General features: G+C 36.2%; 1 non-coding gene across 1 annotated transcript; it reads right to left on the minus strand.

Moving 5' to 3' along the window:
- Positions 1-6,443: 6,443 nt before the first annotated feature.
- LOC121231403 (small nucleolar RNA R71) lies at positions 6,444-6,550 on the minus strand. The gene has a single exon (XR_005929461.1). It is a non-coding gene; the product is annotated as a small nucleolar RNA R71 (small nucleolar RNA).
- Between the last annotated feature and the right edge of the window lie 4,478 nt (positions 6,551-11,028).

Below are 11,028 nucleotides of genomic sequence, written 5' to 3' on the forward strand. Positions count from 1 at the left end.
ACCCATGATGTTTTGTTTAAGTGCAAACTTAGGAGTTATGCGAACTGCTATTATTTTACGAACTCGTGTTTTCAGGTGCAAACTCATGCTTTATGTTGCATTGCAAACTCATATGTTATTTTATTTGCAAACCTATATGTTGTGTGAACCATAATACTTATTTCTAAGTACTTATTTATGTTTGAGTGTGCTGAATTACTCTATTTATTTCTTTCATGCGAATTATTAAGTTTTATTGTTTAGACGACATGCGAACCCTACCTCTATTTGTTTGATAAGCTTGCATGTTTTACATTCTATGTATGATATTATTTCGCAACTTTGTTATAACTTGTCGCTTGATATGTCGCATATTCGTGTTGTGTTGGAGGTTAGATTGGGAGTTAACGGAAAGTCACTTTGGTGAGTAATGTAGCTAGCTAGATTTGGGTCGAACCTTCTTGGTCGGGTTTGGGGTGTTACACCTGGTCAGTCTATTACGTCACGACAAAGAGCCCTTGAAGTTGCAACGTCTACTCAATATTTTTGCAAACTTTACAATTTGGGTTAGCAAAAAAGCTTTCGTAACCTTGTTTAAGACCCAGAGATGATTATACATTGTATCATATGCGTGCTTTACTCATAATTAAATGTTTAATGGTATATTTTGAATATAATTTATCGTAGTTTCTTCGACAACGAATGTTGCATCTTATAGCTCAGACCCGACGATCGGGTCGGGTATGGGGTGTTACAAGCAAATTAAGCTTATGCACTTTCTCTCCCTAGAACTCCTTAAGCTTTAAACAGTGGCAACTTAAAAGAACTTCTCCTAAACCATGCTCTAACTTGATTCTCAACTAACCTGCTCAATTCTAAACTTAAATATAACAAGAATCTAGCTAAAAAAATAAAGAAAGTCTTGGATCAAAGCTTTCTCACTCTAGCTTAAAAATGCTTGGAAAAGGTGGAAATGCAAGAAAAATCGAAAAAAAATCAAGCTTAAAAAATCATGATTAAAGGTTAAGAATCATATTACATTGTTATAAAAACAATATTAGATCAAAGAAATCAACTCAAATCCCTCTTCTTGCTTCCCACATCAAATGTTAAACACAAGTAAAAGGAAAAATGAAAATATTGAGATTTAATTCTCAAATCTAGTTTCATGAAAGAAGTTTAATGAAAAACAAGATCAACAATTTGATTCTTTTGAGAGGAAATCATAAGTTTGATGAAAAAGATAGAGAAAATGGTGATATTTTCTTTGTAGAAATTGAAATGGGATCACCAAAATAACCAACAATAATCATTTCATCCATACAACTCTTATTTATGTTTTATTTGCTAAGATAGGCTTGGGAAATAACCATTTAAGGATCGTTTTTATCGTAAATGTTATTTTCTAGTTTTCACACGTCTTGTTCTTCTACATCAGTGATGCTTGTATATCTAGTTGAACTCTAATTTAATATTTGTTGACTTATTCATCATCTAATGTTGAACATATACTCATTGGGGGGAGTAATTGTATGTATTTACCCGCGTAATTACTTTAATTCACACTCTTAAGAATTGGGGAGAGTCCCTAAAAATTAGAGAGCATAACCGAGATATTCTAATTACATTTGAATTAGTGGGACTCATTAATTGCAGTAGTTACCCAAATATATCACGTATAAATAATTACATTTAAATCTAATTATTAGATAACTATGGAGTTAACTCGATAAGCAGGGTTTAATACATAATATCTGTTTGTTTTAATTATTTTTATATTTTTTATATTTCCTATGAAATGGCAACATTTCACCTTGCTTGTAACTCCATTGGCGACACATTGGATAATTTTCCTTTAAAAAAATAAAAAAAATGAAATTAACAAAATCATTTCATCCAAAACCCAACATGTTTCCTTTAATTTTTTACCTGATTTGACTAAACCAAAATTTCTTTAACTTTTTGGCATTGCGCTTTAGATCAAAAGCCATGTCAACAACAATATGCAGAGCCTTAATTTGCATGTAGTTAAAAAGTGATGAAAGCAATCAAACATTTGCATTAAATATTTTCTTTTTCTCCCTTCAAAATTTAAGTTAAAAAATTTGCACTAGCATATTAGGACATTTAAGAGAGAATTTCCAGCTGGAAGCCACCTTGTAAATATGAAAGGAGCGCCAAGACATGTAACCAGTGGCATAAATGGACATTAAGGATAAAAGTTTCTAAAATTATATCAAGACTAGGCAAAGATGAGTGAGAAGGAGAAGAGTTATGGTCGGACTTATGGGCGGCGGTCTGGTTTATGCAATGTCAGCACGATCGAGCATGTCTACCAAAGTCATCCTTTTGGGGAACCTAGGTGGCAACCTCAGATTCATGGCATCTTCAATCTGAATTGGGAGATGCGTTGCAACAATTACAATCCCTAAATAGAAGTCATTTTTATTTTGGTCATCCAAACAAATGTGAAAATGCACAGTTAGTCTTTCATTACCATTTTAAAGGTGGAGGGACCAATTTGATCAATTGTTTAGGTAACCAAATTAATAAAAAAAATTTGGGTGACCAAAATAAGAATTGTAACATCCCTCACCCGTATTCAATGTCAGAATAGGGTTACGGAGCATTACTAGACTTATACCACATTTTAAACATGCATTGCACATACAATTAATCAAATCATATACATTCCATTCACAACCAAACATTTTGTCCCTAAAACGAGCCTACGAGGCCCTAAACATGCATTGAGAGTGGTTCGAGACTAAACCGATAACTTTGGAAACTTTTTGAACACTTAGAAAATTTTCCTCAAAACAAGGGACACACGCCCATGTGGCCCGGCCGTGTCTCTCACACGGCCAAAGACACGCCCTATCACAGGCCATGTGGACATTCGAAATGGGAGCATATGGCCGTGTCCCAGCCCGTGTCTGACCTGTGTAACTCTTTGACTTGGGTTACACGGTTAACACACACGCCCGTGTGCCCTAAAATTGGCCATAACGCCCGTGTGCTAGGCCGTGCCAAACCTGTAGGGTATACTGACTTATACCACACGGCCAAGTCACACGCCCATGTGTGAGACCGTTTGGAGCATACTGACTTGATTTTAATTCTAACACCAGGGACACACAGCCATGTACATGACCATGTATTACACACGGCTGAGACACATGCCTATGTCTCTGCCCGTGTAGACAAAAATAAGCTATTTACCAAGCCAATTTGCCACCCAAATTTGTGCATAACTACATCAACCCATTGACACCAAAACATAGCATAACATGACATTTTAACCAACCAATTCAAGCTTAATTCATGCAAAATCTATACCACCTTTCTCAATACACACAAAACACAAAATATACCATACCATTTAGATTAAAATCACATATACAATTCAATTAAATATACACTTCCAAATATGCATCATTTAGCTTAATTTCACAAGCAAAACGATATTCACAAATCAACTATTTGATACTTATAATGCCTATTACCATTAAGCATCACACAATCATCATTCAACACATTTCACAAGACATAAACACATATATATACATGTTTCAAACATACCAAAATAAGTCATCACTCACAGCTATATATACAAACCAAAACATATACATTTACAAGTCAATTCAAATGGCACAACACATTACCAAATATAACAAAATAACCAAAGTCCCTATACATGCCATATATTTGAAACATAAGCTCAAAAGTACCAAATTGATAATTGGATAGTGTGACGATTTCTCCGACGATCCCCGAGTCCGAGTTAGCTTTAAAGTCACTATAAAACATGGAAAATTAAACAAAGTAAGCTATATAGCTTAGTAAGCTCGTATGAAATAAACTCAATCTTAACATGAATATACAAACCATCAATTTGAACATATCAACATGTAATTCATTTAACTAACAAACCTTTCACATTTGTGATTATAATCTTATATATAAACTTCACAACTTCTTCGATTTAAGCTTAAACTATTCATGTACATACTTGTACCATCTCATATCAATCTCATACACAACCATGTCTTTCATTTACCTGTTGAACCATTCAGAATACTATCAGATTCATGGGAAACTCGCACCAAACAGCCACTATCATGGCCCGAATCCAACTAAATCTCATATCACATATAATGCTCACACTAGAGCTATCAACAAGCCTGATCACTGGAAACACAAAAATTTACACACTTTTTCATACCCTTTTTAACTTAAATTCATGCGAATTCGGTTAAATTCTTGTCGAAAAATAATTAATTTTTATAAAATTATTAAAGTGAACTTAAAATATGAACATGTTGAAATTTATTTAATTTTATAATTATTTTTGATTAATTTTGGTTATTTTCGACAGATTTGCACAAAGGGCGAAAAATGACCGGGCAGACACTACTAGAAGCACAAAACTGAAAAGTAATTTGAAGTATCGAGGTAAATTAATTTCCAGCCTAAGACAGTCCAATTATGTGTATTAATTCATAATATAATTAATTTTAATTTATACCCAATTTAATTTGGGCTAAATAAAGTATTATTAATTAATTATGGGAAAAGTGGCCTAGTTGAACCGAACCGATTGAACTGAATGGGCCAAGGATTGAGTAGCCCAAGACCGTCCATATGATGACCCAAATCAGCCTATTATCTGATTAATTAAGCTTGCAAAGAAGCCCCTGAAGACTTGTCAAAGTTGCATTCAAGCCCCTCCACAATTGGTGGATTTATAGATTTGCCCTAAGCCATCAACTTTGCCACATAGATGGCCGGCCAAGGGGTGGCTCTTTGGCTGCTATTTTTAGCAAATTTTAGCTGCCACATTTAGCTATAAAACCCCCCTTGGCTGATCATTCAAAGGACACCTCAATTCATTCACATCTCTTCTCTCCTCTCTCACTTTCTCCTCTCACTTTCTCATTTCAAGTCCCTTACTCTTGTGCCGATTTCTCCCCTTGGGAAAGGGTTATTCTTCAGCCATTTTGGAGCAACATTGAAATGTTCATAGAAGCCTTGATCGGCGAGGAAAACAAAGAACGAAGACGGAGCAACCTAGTCAAGCCACGGAAAAACACCGGATTTGATTCTTGTTCCCTATCTCTTTAATTTTTCTTGTTGTTATGATGAACATATCTATGAATATTTATATCAGCTTAGCTTGAATTTAATTCGTGTTGGTTTGATTGCATTCTATCTACTTAAATTATTAAAATTGTGTTTATGTTGTTATAGGCCTCGATAAAATGCTTGATTAAGTAAAATCATGCCTAAGTTATTCTTGCATTACAATTGTGAGGTAGCTAATGAATTAATTATTTAAACGGATTGAAATTGTAATTAATGGACACAATAATTAATCAGTGCATGTTTAGCTGAAGGTTAAATTAGCAATGTATCTGGCGATACACTTGCCTTGCATAACTTGCAAGATTATTGTGATTAAACTGTTTCAAGGTAAGGATACCTTGTTACCTCACGTAGTCTTTTATATGCTCTTTAGATTTTATTAATAATTTGAATTGACATAGGGATGTGCAAGAGATTAGTTCAATTTAATGATATGTATGTGCCATAACATGTTTACTTATTAAAATTTATTTAATCGTTTGAATTAACATAGGGATATGTTAAGAGATTAATGGATCTGTGTAGGTGAATATGTTCATAAGTTAGCAAATTACCGAGTTGCTGTGAATTTATTCGTAACAGCATAAGCATGAGCTTAATAATTCTAAGTTAAAGAAATGTAATTAAATCAACACAATTATGTCATCTTGATTAAATTATATTTTGAAATCGTGCATTTGAGATTTATTTCTTTAGTTTACTTCGTTTAAAATCTTGAGATAGAATTATTGACCTACTCCCTATAGACCCTGAGATACACAATTATGTAATTAAATGAGTATTGACAGAATTATTGACCTACTCCCTATAGACCCTGAGATAGAAAGAACTTTTCGACAGCGAAGAAGACAAGCAAATTAGAGGATGACCGAAGAGATGAACTTTGAAAATTCGATCCAAGGAAATGAAGCAAACCTTGCTCAAAATCCTATCCTTATTACTGATGATAGGGATAGAGCTTTAAGACAATATGCTGTGCCAGTATTTAATAATCTAATCTGAGTATTAGGAGACCCGAAATTGAGGCACAACAGTTCAAGCTAAAGCCAATCATGTTCCAGATGCTTCAGACAGTGGGCCAATTCAGTGGAATGCCTACCGAAGATCCTCACCTACACTTAAAATTGTTTATAGAGGTAAGTGATTCTTTCAAATTAGCCGGAGTACCTGAAGAAGCATTACGATTGAAGTTGTTCTCATATTCACTGAAGGACAGAGCTCGAGCCTGGTTGAACTCATTGCCACCGAACTCAATTTCCATATGGCAAGAGTTAGTAGAAAGATTCCTTATGAAGTATTTCCCGCCTAACAAGAATGCTAAGTTGAGGAACGAGATCAATGCCTTCCAACAAATGGATGATGAGTCCTTGTATGAGGCATGGGAAAGATACAAAGAGTTATTATGAAAGTGCCCTCATCATGGAATCCCACATTGCATCCAACTTGAGACTTTTTGTAATGGTCTCAATGCTCACATGAGGGTGGTAGTGGACACTTCTACTAAAGGTGCTCTCCTTTCTAAGTCTTATAACGAGGCTTATGAAATCATTGAGAGGATTGCAAGCAATAATTACCAATGGCCAACCAATTGAGCAGCGTCAGGAAGACGAGTTGCTGGAATACATGAAGCAAGTGCTCTTACTTCACTCGCATCTTAGGTATCATCAATATCCTCAATGTTAAAAAACCTTACTACTAATAGGTCTAATAGTTTTGCAACACTGCCACCTAACCAATTTGAAAATATAGCCTGTGTTTACTGTGGGGAAGGACATCTGTTTGAAGAATGTCCATCAAACCTAGAATCCATGTACTACATAGGTAACCAGAACCAAAATCGAGAAAGGCAAGAACTGTAATCCAATTTCTATAACCAATCGTGGCGAACTCACCCTAACTTTTCCTGGAGTAACTAAGGGGCTGGAACCAGTAACACTTACGCCCAACCTAGACCAACCCAGCAACCTAGTTTTCCCCAACAAGTTCAAAAACCAACCCAAGCTGAACCATCCAATAGCTTAGAAAATCTGTTGAAGGCATACATGGCCAAGAATGATGCCTTAATCCAGAGCCAAGCAGCTACATTGAAAAACCTGGAAAACCAAATGGGCCAGGTTGCAACTGAATTCAGAAACCAACCACCAGGTGCTTTACCTAGTGATACGGAGAATCTAAGGAATCTGGGGAAGGAGCATTGTAAAACGTTGACATTGAGGAGTGGAAAGACAGTAAAGCACAACACCATCGAAGCTGAAAATGAGCAAGTTGAAGTTCAAGATTTAGAGAAAGTTCAACCGAGTGTTGAAATTCCAGTTTTACAAGAACTAGAATCTGCAAAACCCGACAAGGTAATTTCAAAACCAGCTAATTCTGATCAGCTAACAACTCCGTCAGATGCAGAATTGCCATAGAGGACGAATCAACCAGTTCCAGTAAAGAAACCACCACCTATCCTCAAAGACTTCAAAAGTAGAAGCAGGAGATTCAATTTAAGAAGTTCCTAGACGTACTCAAGCAACTTCATATCAACATCCCACTGGTTGAAGTACTAGAGAAAATGTCAAACAACGTCAAATTCATGAAGGATATCCGGTCTAAAAAATAAAAACTTGGAGAATTTGAGATGGTAGCTCTGACGAAGGAATGCAGTGCATATCTTCAAGACAAACTACCCCCAAATTTAAAGGATCCTGAATGTTTTACCATACCCTGCAACATTGGGGCAACGTATTGTGGTAAGGCATTATGTAACTTAGGTGCGAGTATTAATTTGATGCCTATGTCAATATTTAGGAAGTTGGGGATAGGTGAAGTTAGACCTACTACGGTTACACTTCAATTAGTAGATCGATCTTTAGCACATCCAGAAGGAAAAATCAAGGATGTATTGGTACATGTTGATAAATTTATCTTCCCTACTGATTTTGTTATCCTAGACTTTGAAGTAGACAAAGAAGTGTCAATTATCTTAGGAAGATCGTTCTTAGCAACTGGAAGGACCCTTATTGATGTGCAGAAGGGCGAGCTTACTATGCGTGTTCAAGATGATCAGGTAACATTTAACATTTTTAAGTCTATGCGATTTCCTGAAACAGTTGATGATTATTCTACAGTGTCTAATTTAGAGGATTTAATAGTGGAGAAGGAGCTCAACTACGTTGAGGATCTGTTGCAACAAATTTTGACATCAAATCCTCCAAATGAAAAATAGGAGGATGAATACTTAGCGTTGTTAGAAACTAATCAAAAGGGATTTAATCCGCAATCTCGTTTTGAATCTTTGGAATTAGAGAAAAGGGATTATGCCCAACCAAAAGCATTAATCGAGGAGCCACCTAAATTAGAATTCAATGTATTACATTCATATTTGAAATATGTTTATTTAGGTAACGCTTCTTCTTTGCCTGTGATTGTTTCAGCAGAATTAACTAGTGAGCAAGAAAAGAAACTCATCCTGGTGTTGAAATAATTCAAGAAGGCTATTGGATGGACCATAGCCGATATTCGAAGAATTAGTCCATCTGTATGCATGCACAAGATTATCCTTAAAGATGGAAAAAAAAGACGATTGATGGACAACGAAGATTGAACCCCATCATGAAGGACGTAGTAAAGAAAGAAATCATAAAGTAGTTAGATGTGGGTATAATTTACCCCCTCTCAGACAGTTCATGGGAAAGTCCAGTCCAGTGCGTTCCAAAGAAAGGAGGTATCACAGTCATTGAAGACAAAATAACGAGTTGATATCGACCAGAACGATTACGGGATGGAGAATTTGTATTGACTATCGGAAGCTGAACAAGGTGACTAGGAAAGATCACTTTCCTTTGCCGTTTTTGGACCAGATGCTGGATAAACTCGCGGGGCGAGACTATTACTATTTTCTCGATGGATACTCTGGGTATAATCAGATTACAGTAGCACTAGAAGATCAACACAAGACAACATTCACCTGCCCGTATGGTATATTTGCATTTAGACGCATGCCATTTGGTTTATATAATGCACCTACTACATTTCAAAGATGTATGATGTCTATTTTTACTAACATGGTTAAGAAGTATTTGGAAGTTTTTATGGATGATTTTTTAGGATTTGGAGATACTTATGATGATTGCCTAGTCAATCTAGCGAAGGTACTAAGGCGATGCGAAAAACAAACCTGGTACTCAACTGGGAAAAGTGTCATTTCATGGTACGAGAAGGTATTGTTCTACGACATCGGATAACGAGACATGGAATCGAGGTAGATAAAGCAAAGGTAGATGTTATAGAGAAACTCCCACCTCCAACATCTGTAAAGGGTGTTAGGAGCTTTTTGGGCCACGCCGGTTTCTATCGAAGATTTATGAAGGACTTCTCCAAAATTGCTAAACCCTTATGCAAATTATTGGATAAGGACGCCACGTTCAAATTTGATGAGAAATACTTAAAGGCTTTCAAAGATTTGAAGAGTCGATTAGTTACGGCACCCATAATCGTCACACCAAACTAGGATTTGTCGTTCAAATTGATATCTGACGTAAGTGACTTCGTGATAGGAGCTGTCATGGGCCAGTAAAGGAACAAAGTTTTTCATCCCATCTACTACGCATGTCGAACTCTGATAGGAGCTAAACTGAATTATAGGGTAACAGAAAAAGAGTTACTTGCTATTGTGTTTGCTTTTAAGAAGTTTCGATCTTATCTTATAGGTACCAAAGTGACTGTCTATACGGGCCACCCGGTAATTAAGTATTTACTTTTTAAAAACGATGCTAAGCCAAGGTTGATCCGATGGGTACTTCTACTTCAAGAATTTGATTTAGAAATTCAAGATCGAAAGGTAGTGTAAAATCAAGTAGCAGATCACTTGTCCAGATTGGAGCCGCAAGAAGGGAACTCTCCTCTTATACCAATTCGAGAGACATTTCCAGATGAACACATATTGAAGGTAAATCATATCCATAATACCTATTGGTTTGCTGATATTGCTAACTATTTAGCTTGTGGTTTGATGTCGATTGATAAGACATATCATTAAAGGAAAAAGTTTCTTTATAATGTGAAGTATTATTTCTGGGAAGAGCCATACTTGTTTAAAAAGTGTGCAGATCAAATGATAAGGAGATGCATGGTAGAAGATGAAATACAGAAGATTTTATACCATTGTCACTTAGCTCTAAGTGGGGGACACTTTGGAGGTACTCGTACTACGGCCAAAGTATTGCAAGCTGGATTCTTTAGGCCAACACTATTTAAGGATGCATATGCTTACGTAAAGATTTGTGATCGATGTCAAAGGGTTGGAAATGTCACCAACAAAAATGAGATGCCTCGAACAAATGTCATTGAGGTAGACTTGTTCGATGTATGGGGTATTGACTTTCTTGGTCCTTTTCTGCCGTCTTTTGGTCACAAGTACATATTAGTAGCAGTATACTATGTGTCTAAGTAGGTTGAGGCTAAAGCTTATTTGACAAATGATGGTAGAGTTGTGATGAAATTTTTACAGAAACACGTGTTCACAATGTTTGGAACCCCAAGAGCTATTATCAGTGATAAAGGGTCCCATTTTGTGAACAAGTTGTTGAAATGGTTATTAGATAAACATGGAGTGAAACACAAGGTCTCTACAGCTTACCATACGTAGACAAATGGGCTAGTTGAACTAGTGAACAAAGAGATCAAAGGCATACTTGATAAGGTAGTTTGCCTGAACCGACGAGATTGGTCCAAAAGATTGGATGATGCTTTATGGGCTTACAGGACAGCATACAAGACACCTTTAGGGATGTCACCCTACATGTTGGTCTTTGGAAAAGCCTGCCATCTACCCCTGGAGTTAGAGCACAAAGCTTATTGGGCTCTACGACAACTTAACTTGGATCCGAAGCTTGCTAAAGAGAAACAGATGCTCCAGCT

The sequence above is a fragment of the Gossypium hirsutum genome, chromosome A06 (genome assembly GCF_007990345.1).
Source record: "Gossypium hirsutum isolate 1008001.06 chromosome A06, Gossypium_hirsutum_v2.1, whole genome shotgun sequence".
Taxonomy (NCBI): Eukaryota; Viridiplantae; Streptophyta; class Magnoliopsida; order Malvales; family Malvaceae; genus Gossypium; species Gossypium hirsutum.